We start from the raw sequence: 18,983 nt of genomic DNA, 5'->3' as shown, positions 1-18,983 counted from the left end.
AAGTTGCCTGATGGGAAGTCCCCACTTTCTCTGAGGTTTTGTAGGGTGTCCCTGGGGAACATGGGGGCGCAGACTGACTTCTGTTCCTGGGGAGTGAGCAAGAGACGGCAGCTTTGCCCAACTGTACTGCAACCCAAGGACGGGAGGGAGGGCAAAGACACCCAGACACCTCCCTGCGCCGCTCCAAAGGAAACTCCCGGAAGGGCTCCACTCACCGGACCCTTCCCTGAGCATCCCGGAAGCACCGAGTAAGACCTGTGTGCGCGCCCAGGGGGCCTGCTACCCACCGCTAGGGAAGCGCACCTGTTAGAGGTGCACCCACAGCCTGAAGTGGGGCAGTCCAGTTCCAGGCATCTGAAAACAGCCCACAGGGACAGACAAGTCTCCAAAGAAAGGAATGAGCCCAACACTAAGAACTGTATCCTGGGGCGCTGGGTGGCTCAGTCGGTTGGGCGACTGCCTTCGGCTCAGGTCGTGATCCTGGAGTCCCGGGATCGAGTCCCGCATCGGGCTCCCTGCTCGGCGGGGAGCCTGCTTCTCCCTCTGACCCTCCCCCCTCTCATGTGCTCGCTCTCATTCTCTCTCAAATAAATAAATTAAAAAAAAAAAAAAAAAAAAAGAACTGTATCCTCATAAATGGGACATTTCCTCTGGCTCCCTAGCCCCAGCTGCCTTCCCATTTGGGTAATCCAGCTCTGGTCCTCCTGTTGCCTCCTCCCCAGCCTCCTTGGTCTCCTCCCGACTTGTCTTGTCACTACTTTTCCCTTTTCCTGCAACTCCTGCCTCAGCCCCGGCGCGCGCGCACCCGCACACGTGCACACACGCGCATGCACACACATGCACACGGACACACACACGCACACACACACACACACCGGCAACACAAGAGAGGCTGCCGGGTCTGCGAGGAGGACGAGGGAAGCCTTTCCGCCGGCGGGGAAGCGCGCGGATCCATCTCTCTCGGTCAGAGCCTGGTTTGGAGGAGACCGAGGACGATGGCTTTACCCGAGGAGCTCGGCCTCCACGGTCAACCCCCCCAGCGCCGCCCGGGCCAGCCCCGGGGATGCGTGACCACAGTCAGGAAGCTCTGCACACTCAGGCTGACACGCGCGCCCGGCAAGATCCCGGCTCATGGCACATCCTAGTGCCCGCGAGTACCAGGCGAGTTCCCAGGGAAGGGCCGCCGCGCCCCCTCGTGGCCTCCTGGGGGAGGCGCACAAGGATCCCCGCGTTCGGGCAAGGGCAGGTCCAAAGAAAACCATTCCATCGGCCCTCTGAGATCCAGCTGCGATTTCATAGCCAGGGGTGAGTGGGGTCCCAGGCACGCGCACTCCGCCACCGCCTTCCCTCCCTCCACCACTGCACTCTTCGCCTTGGACGAGATTTCTACAATCAGTCTGCCTATGCAGGGGGGAAAAAAGCCTCATCTGGAAAACACAACTACTAAAGAGACCAGTACCTGTGCAATTTTATGGTCATCAGTGGAACTTTCCTAGGGGTCTAATTTGGCTTTGTCTTCATTTGCTGTTCTAGACTGTGCTCTGGTGAAATTAGAAAAGATATGTTTTTAGTTCGATATTTATTAGTTGCACCTGAGTCAGTAGCGTGGTGGTACGCAGAATAATGCCCCTCCCCTGCAGAGGAGGCCCCCATTCCAGTCCCTGGAACCTGTGAATATGTTATATCACGTAGCAAAGGGGGCTTTGCAGATGTGCTTTGCAGATGGGCTTGGTTAGGTTAAGGACCTTAGATGTGGAGGTTATCCTGGGCTGTCCAGGTGGCCCCATGTCATTACATGAGGGCTTTAAGAGTGGAAGGGGCAGAAAAGGAGGTCAGAATGATGCCTTGTGAGGACTCTTACCTGCTGTTGCTAGTGCTGAAGATGGAGAAAGGGGCCATGAGCCAAGGAATGGGGTGGGGGGGGGTGTTTCCTAAGTGCTGGAAAAGGCTAAGAAACAGATCGTCCCCTAGAGCCTCCAGAATGGAAAGCAGCCCTGGAGGCACCTTTGATTTTCATCCGGTGAGATCCTTGTTGGAATCCTAACCCATAGAACAGTGAGATAATAAACCTGTGTTCTTTTAGGCCACTAAGTTTATGGCAACTTGTTAGGACAGCAATAGAAACCAATGCTAGCCTCAGTGGCTTGAGCGATGATAGGATCTGCTGGGTGTAATAAACACTGTATACATTCTGCAGGTTTACGTCAGGTCAGGAGCTAGTTTTACACGTTTAAGTGTTAAATTAGGTACCTGCTTCTTTCTCCTTTCCATTCTTTCCTGTAGGACCGCCCCCTGTTCCCTGCACAGAGCGCAACATGGTTCTTACCTGAATTAAAACAAATTGGAAGACAGTGGTTGTCACACAGAATTTTTTTTTTAAAGAATGGGCTCTGTTTCTGTCATATGGTGGGACAGAATATAACATACAGAACGTTAAATATTGGAGCATCCTCCTCTCAAAGATATGTTTTTTTTCCAACGTTTTATTGAGACACAGAGCTACTTTTTAACATTTCATAAAGAGTGCAAGAATGGTTTTAGGTCTTTTCCCCAAAAAGGATTTGTGACTGGATTCTGAGCAGATCGGATATTTCCACAATATCTTGTTGCTTTCATAAATGTTATGCACATAAAATGGATTTCTTAGAAGCCATATTTGAGTTCTTCACAGATTACTGATGATCAACACCTACCAGACCCGGCAGCACAGGGATGAAGGTAAAATTGCTGGGATACTTGAATAAGCACAGGGCAAGAGGGCCTCACATTTTGCTACTTTGTCTTTAAGTAATACTTTATGGTTTGGCTGGCTTTTCATCCATCCTGCTGATTCTGCCAGTGAGCTCCTCATATTGATGGCCGAACATGCTCAAGGAACCACGGAAGCCACCGAGTGTGAAAGCAGATTGTGATGCCACTGCATCCATCATGAAAGTGGGGCATGTCTCCACCCCAGGCAGGGGTCTGTTGGTGGATCTTTTTGGTGGTGGTGGTGGTGACAGTGATTGTTTGTTCTTAGTCTTGCTTTAATTTTCTAACTGGTTCTGGGAAATAACTGTGGATAGTTTTATTTTAGGCAAAAGGCAAAAGGACATAAAGAATAGCTGAAGATCTTTATGTCAACATTTATGGAATGACATATACTTTTCAATGACAGGTTCTTAATTAAAGTAAAACGAACTGATTTACAGTTTTGACTCAATGTTGTAGAATGAGGTTCTGTGAACTGCAGTCTGCAGCCCATTGCACCGGAACCACCTGGGGTGTTTATGTGAAACATGCAGAACCTAGGGCCGCACACCAACTAAATCTCCTGGGACCGGAGCCCAGGAAATGCTTCTGTAATCTCCATCACTGATTCGAAGATGGCCCAAATCTAAGAATCGCTGTCTCATATTTTTTGACTGGGGATTTTCACAAAAGGACAAAGAAGGAAAAGCTGTATTCTTATAAACTTAGACTTCATGCATTAGACTCTGAGCTTCTTAACAAGTGTGTCTTTCCTACTCTTTCACACTCAGCCTGGAGACTGGTGCTGAAATTGGAAACAAAGCAGGTGAAGAAAAAATGTTTATTTCTTTGTATAACATTTTGCTTTTCTAGCCACCAAAGACTGTGTCTCACTTCCTCTAATGGACCCTGTCCACCAGTTATATTGGCTGTCATGTCGCTATAGCAACACATATGAATGTGTATCATACATTTATACACACATTCTAAAACACCATGAGACACAGGCTAGGCTTTTGCACAAAAGCCACATACAAACGATCGTTGGTTTGCTTTACACAAGCCTTTCAGTGGGCTTGGTCTGGCCATTAGTCCCAGCTCTCCAGAGGGCTGTTTGGATGATGAAATGGGACAGCAGATTTAGAGTGAGGTCGCCACACTTTGCAGATCATAAAAGAATGGAAATAGGAGGTGCTGGGCTAAGCATGAGATGGCACCTGGGAAGCTACCGCTTTCACATGTGGATTCAAAGCACTGGAGCGCTGCAGCGTAGACTGACATCCAGTCTGATGGTGACCCGGCTGAGCTGGGCCTGCGTCAGGTGTGGGTCTGGGAGTAGGGCTGGCTGAGCCTCACTGGCCAGCAGGGCGCTGCTGCTCCATCATGTGCTTTTAGAACTGCCAAGGAGCTCCAGTGTTGGGACCACGTGCCCCATTCCTAGGACGCAGGGTCCTCTTTCCCCTGAGTTGACCATCTGAGGGTGAGTGCCGAGGGGTGATGCAATGGGATGCATATACCATATATGCCAGGTATCACACGCACCGAGTGATATTGGCCGCAGGCCTTCATCTGATGTATCCATATTCCCACAACGAGCTATGTGAGATAAATGAGAACCATGAATATCCTTTTGTCAGGTCAGTTATGTTTTGTCCCCAAATGAGTATATGGAAAAGATTTCAATTCACAGATCTTATTGGATTGCAGAATTAAGGATAAGGGATTACGGGGCTTAGTGGTAGTGTTTTGAAATGAATTCTAAAAGACCCATAAAAAGGGAGAAAGGCGTGAAAGGGAGGCATTTCAGGATGAAGCTGTTTGCAGATAGTAACCTCAAAGTTCTATGATGTTCCTCTGTTTCTTTCTCTAAACCCAAATTTTCACAAAGTTTTTCTTACTTTTTTTTTGCTTACTATTTATTCCCCTTTATCTTCCTGACAGCACCTAGAGGAGACCCTCATCACTTCACACCCGGAACATCACTGCCCCCATTCAGTAGGTTTCCCTGGTTCTAATGTCTCCTGACTCCAGCTGTCCCACCAGTCTTACCATGAGAGAGTTCTGTTTCCATCATGTACCTACTGTACTCAGGAAAAAAATACCCATTTTCCATTGTCTGCTGTGTAGAATGTACACCTTCATCCAACCCTGTAGGCCTTCTATATGCTGGCAACTGTTCTTTCAACTGACCTGACTTCTCACACCCCCGCATACAAAGCTCTCCTCCAGGCAAGTAGGACCCAACTCCCATAACTTTGTACATAAGCTGTTCTCTCAGCCTGCTGTCCCCCCTATATTTCTTCAATTTCTGGTTCACCTTCTCATCTGCAAATTAGGAAACTGAACCAGGCTTTATGAAAACTCAAAGTTCGCCAAACAGTGAACATTCTTAATAAACCATATTGCTTAAGGAATTTAAAAACATATAATCAGAAGAACTTAGAATTGAAAGGTTAGGGAGTCAACATTCCCCCCCGAAAGCAAGACCTGCTTCCATGGAATCTTTGACAAACCATCCCTTTCCATGTAAAGAGGGCTTGGATGGGGAGCTTACTCCTTACAAACCAGCCATTCCTTCACTAGAATGCTTGAGCGGTAAGGAAAGCATCATTTAAGTATATTCCATTAACCTGTATCCTTTGCCCATCATTTAGACCTCCAAAGGGACAGAAAACACATCAGCTCTTCTTCTTCACCTGACAGTTCTTCAAATATTTAAAGCTAGTTCTCATCCCCTCATCATCTTTTCCAGGCTAAACATTTTTAGTTCCTTCAACCAGTTTGAGATTTCTGGTCCCTCAGCATTGTGGTCCCTGTCTTAGTGATGTTCCCTCATTTGTCAATGTCCCTTTTACAAGATGGTGCCTCACAATCTAACAATATTTCTGACATGGTCTCACCATATGGACACCACTCTTACACAGCTGTGGTCTCAGGTGGAACTGGCTTTTCTAGTGACCTTGACCTACAAGTTCCTTGTGTACATGTGTTTCCACCTAACTCTCCCATCCTCAAGCCCACAAATGGCTACAGGGCCAGACCTCCCCATTCCCCCGTACTTCTACTACTGATATTAGCTCAGGACTTTTTGTTTGTATTTGCTGAATTTCATCATACTGACATCAGCCCACTGTTGCAGACTGCTTGGATTTATTAAATTTATGTTTAGAATACCCTCCGATTGAAGAAGCATGGGGAAATATAACAAGATTCTCAAATATGAGGCTATCATTGCAGCAGGTGGTGAAAGTGCTCAATAAAAGAGTTTAAAACTTAGATCCAGACTTGAAATTTAGGTTCTATTAGTGGTATTTCTGTAATTTTTTTTTATCTTTTAATTTTCTCACTGGGGAGTGGGTCAGTAAGGGACCAGGCTATTGCTACATTGGCTGTGTGGGTGGTCAATGTGTATTATTCCCAGAATTCAAGACCTTTTCAAATGATGGTACCACCAGGACAGTTCTTTATATTTTAAAAATATCTTGTATAGTCCAGACTTTAACTTGTCTCTGGACATCTAGGTAGGTAAGGTTGGACTTTTGTGGCCTATTTTTAGGGATGGCTGGGCTGGGTCTTGCTCATGTCACCAGCCTCTGGGTTTTCCTATCTTCTTTTTGGGAGCCCCATGCCTGGTTAGGGGTCTTTCTGAGACAGAACTCTATAGCTTTCCAGATGTCTACAACTCCCAAGGTAAAGACCTCACTATGATCCTAAGCAAGGGAAGGAAACTCATGGGGTGGGGGAGTAGGGACAATGTACACCTTACAGTCCCTTCTTGGAATTGCCATAAAGTGCCTCAGAGATCTGTAGCTCTAACTGGAGGGACTGCAAGAACTGCTGTTTCTCTTCACACTGTAGCTGCAGGAGGCCAGCTTATGCTGCAGCTGCCAGGGGAAAGGCAAGGGTCTGCTGAGCTGGCAAGGGTCCCCAGGGCAACCCGCTGTGAGCTAGCCTTTGCATCAGAGAGTTTTAGCCCTAGATGTCAACCCAGGGGTCATGAAACCCATCACTTTTATTTGACAGATGTGGAAATAGAGACTCAGAGAGGTGAAGTAACTTCACCTGAAGTCATGCCATTAGCTAGAGTAGCTAGGAGCATACACAACAGCTTCATATTCTTACTGCCCCTGCTCTTGTCATGGTGACAAGCAGTTCTACGGTTTATGCTGGGGCTTAGTGTCAGGGCTGGTGTAGATGTCTCCTACATTACAGCAAAACTAGTATCTTTAAACAAACTGGAAACATGAGAACATTCTTTCTCTAGTACCTGATATGCTGAAGCCTTCTACAACAAAATTTTAGTCTCCCAACATTGGAGAGGAAAAGGTGTTCCCACAGAAGTCTTCCCTTTGGCTCCAAGTCACCCATCATCAGGAAGAGCGGAGAAGAAACAGATTTCCAAAAGAGGCCATTAACTGTCTAGTCAATATCCCTTCTAAATCTGAACATGGGGCCATTTTCCTTATCAATGGACTCCCTCTTACCTGGGTTAGTTATTCCTCCTGGAAAAGCAAGATCACCTGTTGCTTCTCCTGCGAGTCTTCCAAAAGCTGCTCCATCCCACCTTTTGGTGCTCCAGCTCCATTTCCAGCTCTTGAAGCCAGGATGGAGAGGAGAGCAGAGCCTCCTTCCAGCATTCTGTTTTCTGGGAGAGCTCTGGTGAGTAGAACACAGGAGTATTTATACTATGGGGCTAAAGGTCAGCAGGAAGATGGGCTCAAGCACATCCATCCTGACAAAAAGAACTAAGACAAGAGGAAGGCCAGCTTGGGCTATAGCTGCCCGGGGAAGCAAGGCAAGTGTCACCTCACTGTGTCCACACACCCTCCATCTTTGCAATACCTGTGATCCTCTGATTTACTAAGGCCTGTCTTGCTTTCTAGAGAAAATACTCTAGTTTCTCATGCTCACTATTTTCTAAGTTTTCACATACCCTCTGTACAAAAATCCATTCTTGAATTTTGCCAAAAATCAACATCAAGATTTTCTCTACAGATTTTAGAATATATTATTCTCATCATTTTGAAAATTGGGACATCTTTTCTTTTCTGGGATGCAGCATCTCTCAGATCTTCACAATTTCTCAAAGACTGTGGACGGGGATTCTGAGGACAAGGTTGCAGTGCTGTCATCCTCTGGGGGGAAGTCATCTGGGCCAGACAGACTGTACTCATTTACATCTTACTATCTTCTCCCCTCTGAGGTCTGTGCTCATGTTCCCAGGCATGCAATGGTGGTTTAATAGTCTGTCTTCTCTCTTATCTATTACATTTTGTTACTTCCCCAGCAGTCACCTTTCCCCTCACATCTTCCTGCTCCGAGGAGGTGAATTTATAAATACCACTTGATGTCTTTTCCATTTCCACAAGCATTCTTTCATTCTGGGCTTAATCCTTTTTTTTTTTTTTTTAAGATTTTATTGATCTATTTGAGAGAGAGAGACACAGTGAGAGAGGGAGGACAAGCAGGGGGAGTGGGAGAAGCAGGCTTCCTGTGGAGCAGGGAGCCCGATGTGGGGCCCAATCCCAGGACCCTGGGATCATGACCTGAGCCAAAGGCAGACGCTTAATGACTGAGCCACCCAGGCGCCCCATTGGGCTTAATCCTTTTTGACACTATTCTTAGTCTTCTATGGCTAGTCCATAAATATTTGTAAATAAAAATAATTTGTCCTTGATAATATATTGATTTGATCAAGTCAATTAACACTAAGGTCAGCTGTCCCCTGGGCCACACCAAGAAATGGTGCTCCACCATGGATGCCCATTGAATGGGGTTGGGAAAGCTCTGGAGGACATTTCACTGGTACCTCCAGACACAGAGTTATGAAGATTACTGACCAGAGAGGAGCTTTGAGTGCACGAGTGAGGGGAGGTGGTGAGGAGATATGGGGATGGCAGATGAGTACCAGGAGGAACACACAGAGCTGCAGTAAAGCATGGAGAGGTAGAACAGATGTCTAAATTGTATATAGTTGGATTGATAATGACTGAATATCTGAGTATCTGTGGGTTTGCATAGAAGTGGTGGACTTCCTGGTGCTATTTGTTTTTGGAAGCCTAGGAGTGTGAGTGCCCATAGTTGGGACCTCTCAGGAAATAGCTCCTTCTAGACTGAGAATTGTCATGGGACTTCAGGCTGATGGATCTGGGTAGCTCTGTTATTTCCACCTTCTTCTCTTTGCTTCTCCAGTTGATGATTGGTATGGCCAGGGAGGAAAGGGACCCAGGAATGACCACAGTTTATGGCTTTTATTACCCACTTCTGGAAACATGACTCAGCCTGAAGGCTCTGTTTTTTTTTCCCTAAGGGCTCTATTCCTTGTTGTAGAGTTGAGGTGTTGACTCAAGGCTTGGACATAGAGGTTAAAAGTGGACCCTGTCCCAGAAAGTGCAAGATGAATGATATATTTGGTTAACAGATGCTTTCAAAAGTTGTTCATTCTCAGTCTCCAAAGATATTGTCCCAGTCCTGCAGACACTTCTGAGGCTCAAGACCTGGGCCTAAAGCCTGATGGACAGAGTGCCTGGTTTCATGTGCCTCCTCTCAGTGGGTTTTGTGCATATTAATTACAGTCATCACTTTTTTTTTTTAAAAGTAGGCTCCATGCCCAGCATAGAGGCCAACATGGGGCTCAAACTCACAACCCTGAGATCAGTACCCGAGCTGAGATCAAGAGTTGGATGCTTAACTGACTGAGTCACCCAGGAGCCCCTACCTACAGTCATCATGTTGTCTAAAACAGGACTTGTGTTATAAATAGAAGTTCATATATTTTGGCCATTTTCATCCAATTCTTTCCATCCCCAACACCCTGCCTTTGGGAACCACAAATACAATCTCCCTTTGATGAGTTTAGTTTTTCGTTTTTTTTTTTTTTGCATTGCGTTTCTTTGCCTGTTTTTTTTTTTAATTTTTTTATTGTTATGTTAATCCCCATACATTACATCATTAGTTTTAGATATAGTGTTCCATGATTCATTGTTTGTGCATAACACCCAGTGCTCCATGCAGAACGTGCCCTCCTCAATACCCATCACCAGGCTAACCCATCCTCCCACCCCCTCCCCTCTAGAACCCTCAGTTTGTTTCTCAGAGTCCATCGTCTCTCATGGTTTGTCTACCCCTCCAATTCCCCCCCTTCATTCTTCCCCTCCCGCTTTTTTTTTTTTTCCTTAACATATACTGCATTATTTGTTTCAGAGGTACAGATCTGAGATTCAACAGTCTTGCACAATTCACAGTGCTTACCAGAGCACATAACCTCCCCAGTGTCTATCACCCAGCCACCCCATCCCTCCCACCCCACCCCCCACTCCAGCAACCCTCAGTTTGTTTCCTGAGATTAAGAATTCCTCATATCAGTGAGGTCATATGATACATGTCTTTCTCTGTTTGACTTATTTCGCTCAGCATAATACCCTCCAGTTCCATCCACGTCATTGCAAATGGCAAGATCTCATTCCTTTTGATGGCTGCATAATATTCCATTGTATATATATACCACTTCTTCTTTATCCATTCATCTGTTGATGGACATCTTGGCTCTTTCCATAGTTTGGCTATTGTGGACGTGGCTGCTATAAACATTGGGGTGCACGTACCCTTTCGGATCCCTACTTTTGTATCTTTGGGGTAAATACCCAGTAGTGCAATTGCTGGGTCATATGGTAGCTCTATTTTCAACTGTTTGAGGAACCTCCATACTGTTTTCCAGAGTGGCTGCACCAGCTTGCATTCCCACCAAAAGTGTAGGAGGGTTCCCCTTTCTCCGCATTTCTCAGTTTTTCCCCATTGAGAATGATATTCGCTGTAGGTTTTTCATAGATGGCTTTTATGATATTGAGGTATGTATCCTCTATGCCTATACTCTGAAGAATTTTGATCAAGAAAGGATTCTGTACTTTGTCAAATGCTTTTTCTGCATCTATTGAGAGGATCATATGATTCTTGTTCTTTCTTTTGTTAATGTATGGTAATGTAAGTTTCCTGACTTGTTAATTTTAGCCATTCTGACTGGTGTGAGGTGGTATCTCATTGAGGTTTTGATTTGGATTTCCCTGATGCCAAGCGATGTTGAGCACTTTTTCATGTGTCTGTTGGCCATTTGAATGTCTTCTTTGGAAAAATGTCTGTTCATGTCTTCTGCCCATTTCTTGATTGGATTCTTTGTTCTTTGGGTGTTGAGTTTGATAAGTTCTTTATAGATTTTGGATACTAGCCCTTTATCTGATATGTCATTTGCAAATATCTTCTCCCATTCTGTCGGTTGTCTTTTGGTTTTGTTGACTGTTTCCTTTGCTTTGCAAAAGCTTTTTCTCTTGATGAAGTCCCAATAGTTCATTTTTGCCCTTGCTTCCCTTGCCTTTGGCGATGTTTCTAGGAAGAAGTTGCTGTGGCTGAGGTCAAAGAGGTTGCTGCCTGTGTTCTCCTTTAGGATTTTGAAGGACTCCTGTCTCACATTGAGGTTTTTCAACCATTTGGAGTCTATTTTTGTGTGTGGTGTAAGGAAATGGTCCAGTTTCATTCTTCTGCATGTGGCTATCCAGTTTTCCCAACACCATTTGTTGAAGAGACTGTCTTTTTTCCATTGGACATTCTTTCCTGCTTTGTTGAAGATTAGTTGACCATAGATTGGAGGATCCATTTCTGGGCTCTCTGTTCTGTTCCATTGATCTATGTGTCTGTTTTTGTGCCATTACCATACTGTCTTGATGATGACAGTTTTGTAATAGAGCTTGAAGTCCAGAATTGTGATGCTGCCAGCTTTGCTTTTCTTTTTCAACATTCCTCTGGCTATGCGGGGTCTTTTCTGGTTCCATACAAATTTTAGGATTATTTGTTCCATTTCTTTGAAAAAGGTGGATGGTATTTTGATGGGGATTGCATTGAATGTGTAGATTGCTCTAGGTAGCATTGACATCTTCACAATATTTGTTCTTCCAATCCATGAGCATGGAACGTTTTTCCACTTCTTTGTGTCTTCCTCAATTTCTTTCATGAGTATTTTATAGTTTTCTGAGTACAGATCCTTTGCCTCTTTGGTTAGATTTATTCCTAGGTATCTTATGGTTTTGGGTGCAATCGTAAATGGGATCGACTCCTTAATTTCTCTTTCTTCTGTCTTGTTGTTGGTGTATAGGAATGCCACTGACTTCTGTGCATTGATTTTATATCCTGCCACTTCACTGAATTCCTGTATGAGTTCTAGCAGTTTTGGGGTGGAGTCTTTGGGGTTTTCCACATAAAGTATCATATCATCTGCAAAGAGTGAGAGTTTGACTTCTTCTTGCCGATTTGGATGCCTTTGATTTCTTTTTGTTGTCTGATTGCTGTGGCTAGGACTTCCAATACTATGTTGACTAGCAGTGGTGATAGTGGACATCCCTGCCATGTTCCTGACCTTAGGGGGAAAGCTCTCAGTTTTTCCCCATTGAGAATGATATTCGCTTAGGTTTTTCATAGATGGCTTTTATGATATTGAGATATGTATCCTCTATGCCTATACTCTGAAGAATTTTGATCAAGAAAGGATGCTGTACTTTGTCAAATGCTTTTTCTGCATCTATTGAGAGGATCATATGATTCTTGTTCTTTCTTTTGTTAATGTATGGTATCACGTTGATTGATTTGCGGATGTTGAACCAACCTTGCAGCCCAGGGATAAATCCCACTTGGTCGTGGTGAATAATCCTTTTAATGTACTGTTGGATCCTATTGGTTAGTATTTTGGTGAGAATTTTTGCATCCATGTTCATCAGGGATATTGGCCTGTAATTCTCCTTTTTGATGGGGTCTTTGTCTGGTTTTGGGATCAAGGTAATGCTGGCCTCATAAAATGAGTTTGGAAGTTTTCCTTCCATTTCTATTTTTTGGAACAGTTTCAGAAGAATAGGTATTAATTCTTCTTGAAATGTTTGGTAGAATTCCCCTGGGAAGCCATCTGGCCCTGGGCTTTTGTTTTTTGGGAGATTTTTGATGACTGCTTCAATTTCCTTAGTGGTTATAGGTCTGTTCAGGTTTTCTATTTCTTCCTGGTTCAGTTTTGGTAGTTGATACATCTCTAGGAATGCATCCATTTCTTCCAGGTTATCTAATTTGCTGGCATAGAGTTCTCATAGTATGTTCTTATAATTGTTTGTATTTCTTTGGTGTTGGTTGTGATCTCTCCTCTTTCATTCATGATTTTGTTGATTTGGGTCATTTCTCTTCTCTTTTTGATAAGTCTGGCCAGGGGTTTATCAATCTTGTTAATTCTTTCAAAGAACCAGCTCCTAGTTTCGTTGATCTGTTCTACTGTTCTTTTAGTTTCTATTTCATTGATTTCTGCTCTGATCTTTATTATTTCTCTTCTCCTGCTGGGTTTAGGCTTTATTTGCTGTTCCTTCTCCAGCTCCTTTAGGTGTAGGGTTAGGTTGTGTACTTGAGACCTTTCTTGTTTCTTGAGAAAGGCTTGTTTTGCTATATACTTTCCTCTTAGGACTGCCTTTGCTGCATCCCAAAGATTTTGAACAGTTGTGTTTTCATTTTCATTGGTTTCCATGTATTTTTTTAATTCTTCTTTAATTTCCTGGTTGACCCATTCATTCTTCAGTAGGATGCTCTTTAGCCTCCATGTATTTGAGTTCTTTCTGACTTTCCTCTTGTGATTGAGTTCTAGTTTCAAAGCATTGTGGTCTGAAAATAGGCAGGGAATGATCCCAATCTTTTGGTACTGGTTGAGACCTGATTTATGACCTAGGATGTGATCTGTTCTGGAGAATGTTCCATGGGCACTAGAGAAGAATGTGTATTTCGTTGCTTTGGGATGGAATGTTCTGAATATGTCTGTGAAGTCCATTTCGTCCAGTGTGTCATTTAAAGTCTTTATTTCCTTGTTGATCTTTTGCTTAGACGATCTGTCCATTTCAGTGAGGGGGGTGTTAAAGTCCCCCACTATTATTGTATTGTTGTCAATGTGTTTCTTTGCTTTTGTTATTAATTGCCTTATATAATTGGCTGCTCCCATGTTAGGGGCATAGATATTTACAACTGTTAGATCTTCTTGTTTGATAGACCCTTTAAGTAGGATATAGTGTCCTTCCTCATCTCTTATTACAGTCTTTGGTTTAAAATCTAATTTGTCTGATATAAGGATTGCCACCCCAGCTTTCTTTTGGTGTCCATTAGCATGGTAAATGGTGTTCCACCCCCTCACTTTCAATCTGGTGGTGTCTTTGGGTCTAAAATGAGTCTCTTGCAGACAGCATATCTATGGGTTTTGTTTTTTAATCCAGTCTGATAGCCTGTGTCTTTTGATGGGGGGCATTTAGCCCATTTACATTCAGGGTAACTATTGAAAGATAGGAATTTAGTGCCACTGTATTGCCTGTGAGGTGACTGTTACCGTATATTGTCTGTGTTCCTTTCTGGTCTATATTGCTTTTAGGCTCTCTCTTTGCTTAGAGGACCCCTTTCAAGATTTCCTGTGGGGCTGGTTTTGTGTTTGCAAATTCCTTTAGTTTTTGTTTGTCCTGGAAGCTTTTTATCTCTCTTTCACTTTTCAATGACAGCCTAGCTGGATAGAGTATTCTTGGCTGCATATTTTTCTCATTTAGTGCTCTGAATAGATCCTGCCAGTCCTTTCTGGCCTGCCAGGTCTCTGTGGATAGGTTTGTTGCCAATCTAACGTTTCTACCATTGTAGGTTACAGATCTCTTCTCCCGAGCTGCTTTCAGGATTTTCTCTTTGTCTATGAGACTCGTAAGTTTTACTATTAGATGTTGGGGTGTTGACCTATTTTTATTGATTTTGAGAGGGGTTCTCTGTGCTTCCTGGATTTTGATGCCTGTTTCCTTCCCCAAATTAGGGAAGTTCTCTGCTATAATTTGCTCCATTATGCCTTCTGCCCCTCTCTCTCTTTCTTCTTCTTCTGGGATCCCAATTCTTCTAATGTTGTTTCGTCTTATGGTATCGCTTATCTCTCGAATTCTGCCCTCGTGATCCAATAGTTGTTTATCTCTCTTTTTCTCAGCTTCTTTATTTTCCATCATTTGGTCTTCTATATCACTGATTCTCTCTTCTGCCTCATTTATCCTAGCAGTTAGTTCCCCCATATTTGATTGCACCTCATTAATAGCCTTTTTGATTTCAACTTGGTTAGATTTTAGTTCTTTTACTTCTCCAGAAAGGGTTTCTCTAATGACTTCCATGCTTTTCTCAAGCCCAGCTAGTATCTTTAAAGTGATGATTCTGAACTCTAGATCTGACATCGTACTAATGTCCGTATTAAGTAGGTCCCTGGCAGTCGGTACTACCTCTTGTTCTTTTTGTTTCCAAACATCTTTGCCGGAGGCAGAATTGCCCCGCCCTTGCCCCCTCCCGGCTAAGTAATCTGCTCGGGTTTGCTCTCCGGAGCTTTTGTTCCCTGTGAGCTTTCCGTACAGCTTTGGAGGCGGAGAGTGAAAATGACGGCCTCCCAATCTCCGCCCCGGAGGAGCCGAGAACTCGGGGCCCCGCTCCTCAGTGAGCCCCCAGAGAAAAGCCGTCAGTCACTCCCGTCTCCCTGGTCTCCGGCCGCACTCCGTGCTCACCCGGCCTGTGACCGCGCGTTTCTATCTCTGGCACCCGACCCCGGGTGGAGTCTCCAAACCCAGCAGATCCCTGTGGTGCGCTCCTGCGCTGCTCCTCCCGGGGGAGGAAGGGGAGTCTCCCCGGATCTGCCGCTTGTTGGGTCCCTCCGCCTCTGCAGCCAGCTTCCCTGCTCCGTTACCTGGGAGTTCTGCCACAGTCAGGCACCCCCGATCTTTCTGTGACCCCGAGGGTCCTGAGACCACACTGTCCCGGAGGGTTCCACCCCCCGCTTAGCCACCGGAGCGACGTCCCTCAGCGGAGCCGACTTCTAAAAGTTCCGATTTTGTGCCCCGCGGCTCTATCACTTGCCAGAAGCAGCCGACGGAGGCCCCTCCCCCGCCGTCTATCCTCCCGAATATCGCCTCTGATTCATTTCTCCGCACGTCCTACCTTCCAGAAAGTGGTTGCTTTTCTGATGAGAGAGTTGTTGCTATTCTTTTCTTTGATCTCCTGTTGAGTTTGTAGGTGTTCAGAATGGTTTGATCCCTAACCCGCTGAATTCCTGAGAGGAGACGAAATCCAGGTCTCCTACTCCTCCGCCATCTTGCTCCGCCTCCTATTTCCTTGTTGATTTTGTTTGGATGATCTATCCAATGACATAAGTGGGGTATTAAAGTTACCTACTATTATCATGTTATTATTGATTTATTCCTTTGTTAATAGCTGCTTTATGTGTTTGGGTGCTCCCATGTTGGGTGCATAAATATTTACAATTGTTACATCTTCTTGTTGGATTGTTCCCTTTATGATTATGTAGTGTCCTTCTTTGTCTTATTACAGTCTTTGTTTTAAAGTCAGTTTTGTCTGATAAAAGCATTGCTACCCCAGCTATCTTTTTACTTCCATTTTCATGGTAAATGCTTCTCCATCCCTTCACTTTCAATCTGCATGTGTCTTTAGGTCTGATATGAGTCTCTTGTAGGCAGCATGTAGATGGGTCTTGTTTTTTTATCCATTCAGTCACCCTATCTCTCCCTCCCTCCCTCACTTCCTTCTCTCTCTCTCTCTTTCTCTCTTCCCTCCAGGTCTTTTGATTGGCATGTTTTGTCCTTTTACATTCAAAGTAATTATTGATAGGTATGTACTTTCTGCAATTTTGTTACTTGTTATACTTGTTTTTATAGTTCTTCTGTTCCTTTCTTCTCTTGCTCTCTTGTGGTTTGATGGCTTTCTTTAGTAATATGCTTGGATTCCTTTCTCTTTATTTTTACATACCTTTTACAGGTTTTGGATTTGTGGTTACTATTAGGTTTATATATAATATTGTATGCATATATCATTCTATATTAAGATGATGGTTGCTTAAATTTGAACCCATTCTAAAAGCACTAAATTTTACTCTCCTCTCCCCACCATTTTAGGTATATGGTGTCATACTTTACATTCCCTGGATCCAACTTGATCATCATGCATGATCATTGATTGTATGTTGAATTTGATTTGCTAATATTTTGTTGAGGATTTTTGCTTCTATGTTCATCATGAATATTGGCCTATAATTTTCTTTCTTGTAGTATCCTTGTCAGGTTTTTCTATCAGGGTGATGCAGGCCTCATAAAATGAGTTTGGGAGTGTTCCCTCCTCTTCTATTTTTTTTGAAGATATTGAGAAGAATTGGTTTTAACTTTTCCTTAAGTGTGTGGTAGATTCACCAGTGAAACCATCTAGTCCTAGACTTTATTCTGTTGGGTGGGTTTTGATTACTGATTCAATCTCCTCACTGGTAATATCTGTTCAGATTTTCTATTTCTTCATGATTCAGTATTGTTAGGTTGTATGTTTTAGGAATGTATCCATTTTTATAGGTTGTCAAATTTATTAGTGCATAATTCTTCATAGTAGAATCTTTTTAAAAAAGTTTTATTTAAAATCAATTAATTAACATATAGTGTAATATTAGTTTCAGAGGTAGAGTTTAGTAATTTATCAGTTGCATGTAACACCCAGTGCTCATTACATCAAATGCCCTCCTTAATGCCCATCACTCAGTTACCCCATCCCCTCACCCACACTCCTCCAGCAACCCTGTCTGTTTCCTATAATTAAGAGTTTCTTGTGGTTTGTTCTCTCTCTGATTTCATCTTATTTTCCCCTCCCTTCCCCTGTGTTCATCTGTTTTGTTTCTTAAATTCCACATATGAGTGGAATCACATATTTGTCTTTCTCTGATTTATTTCGCTTAGCAGAATACCCTCTAGTTCCATTCATGTCATTGCAAATGATAACATTTTATTTTTGATGGCTGAGTAATATTCTATTGTATACACACACACACACACACACATATCTTTATCCATTCATCTGTAGATGGACATCTGGGCTCTTTCCATATTTGGGCTATTGTGGACATTGCTGCTATAAACACTGGGGTGCATGTGCCCCTTCAAATCACTACGTTTATATCCTTTGGATAAATACCTAGTAGTGCAATTGCTGGGTCATAAGGTAGCTCTATTTTTAATTTTTTGAGGAACCTCCATTCTGTTTTCCAGAGTGGCTGTACCCCAAAGCAATCTACACATTCAATGTAATCCCTATCAAAATACCATCAACATTTTTCACAGAGCTGGAACAAGTAATCCTAAAATTTGTACAGTAGACTCTTATGATTCTTTATATTTCTGTGGTATCAATTGGAACATCTCTTTCATTTTGGATTTTATTTTATTTTTTATGATTTTATTTATTTATCAGAGAGAGAGAGACAGAGGCAGGCAGAGGGAGAAGTAGGCTTCTTGCTCAGCAAGGAGCCCGATGTGGGACTCGATCCCAGGACTCTGGGATCATGACCTGAGCCGAAGGCAGACACTTAACCGACTGAACCACCCAGGCGTCCCAGGATTTTATTTTTTTCTTCTTTTGGTGAGTCTTGCTAAAGGTTTGTCAATATAGTTATCTTTTCAAGAAACCAGGTGTTAGATTCATTGATTTCTTCTATTGTTTTCATGTTCTCTATTTTGTTTATTTACACCCTGGTCTTTGCATTTCTTTTCTTCTACTAACTTTAGCTTCATTTGTTCTTTGTCTAGTTCCTTGAGATGTAAAGTTAGGCTGCTTATTTTTGATTTTTATTTATTTATTTATTTATTTATTTATTTATTTATTTATTTTTTAAAGATTTTATTTATTTATTTGAGAGAGGATGAGAGGAGAGAGAGAGCACATGAGGGGGGGGAGGGTCAGAGGGAGAAGCAGACTCCCTGCCGAGCAGGGAGCCCGATGCGGGACTCGATCCCGGCACTCCAGGATCATGACCTGAGCCGAAGGCAGTCGCCTAACCAACTGAGCCACCCAGGCGCCCTTTTTTTTTAAATTTTGTTTTTGTTTTTTTTTAGATTATTTATTTATTTATTTGGGAGAGAGAGAGAGAGCATGAGAGGTGGGAGGGTCAGAGGGAGAAGCAGACTCCCCGCCGAGCAGGGAGCCCTATTTTTGATTTTTAAAAAACGTTTCTTGATGTAGGCATTTATTGCTATGAACTTCCCTCTTGGTACTGCTTTTGATTAATACCATAAGTTTTGGTATGTTTTAATTCCATTTAGTTGTCTTTTTTTTTTTTTTAAAGATTTTATTTTTATTTATTTGACAGAGAGAGACACAGCGAGAGAGGGAACACAAGCAGGGGGAGTGGGAGAGGGAGA

General features: G+C 43.4%; 1 protein-coding gene across 2 annotated transcripts in view; it reads right to left on the bottom strand.

The window, feature by feature from the left end:
* Nucleotides 1–2,363: 2,363 nt before the first annotated feature.
* LOC129046027 (zinc finger protein 37A-like) overlaps nucleotides 2,364–18,983 on the bottom strand; it is a 99,964-nt gene continuing 83,344 nt past the window's right edge. For both annotated transcript variants that reach the window (XR_010407569.1, XR_010407570.1), the window contains exons 3-4: nucleotides 7,215–7,386; nucleotides 2,364–4,326 (exon numbers count right to left, since the gene is read on the bottom strand). The gene's annotated coding sequence lies outside the window, so the exon portion shown is untranslated. The remainder of the gene's footprint in view (nucleotides 4,327–7,214; nucleotides 7,387–18,983) is intronic.

The sequence above is a fragment of the Mirounga angustirostris genome, unplaced genomic scaffold (genome assembly GCF_029215605.1).
Source record: "Mirounga angustirostris isolate CCGP_5_RB_7025 unplaced genomic scaffold, mMirAng1.0.hap1 SCAF_15, whole genome shotgun sequence".
NCBI classification, from domain to species: Eukaryota; Metazoa; Chordata; class Mammalia; order Carnivora; family Phocidae; genus Mirounga; species Mirounga angustirostris.
This window is presented reverse-complemented; position numbering and strand designations above follow the sequence as displayed.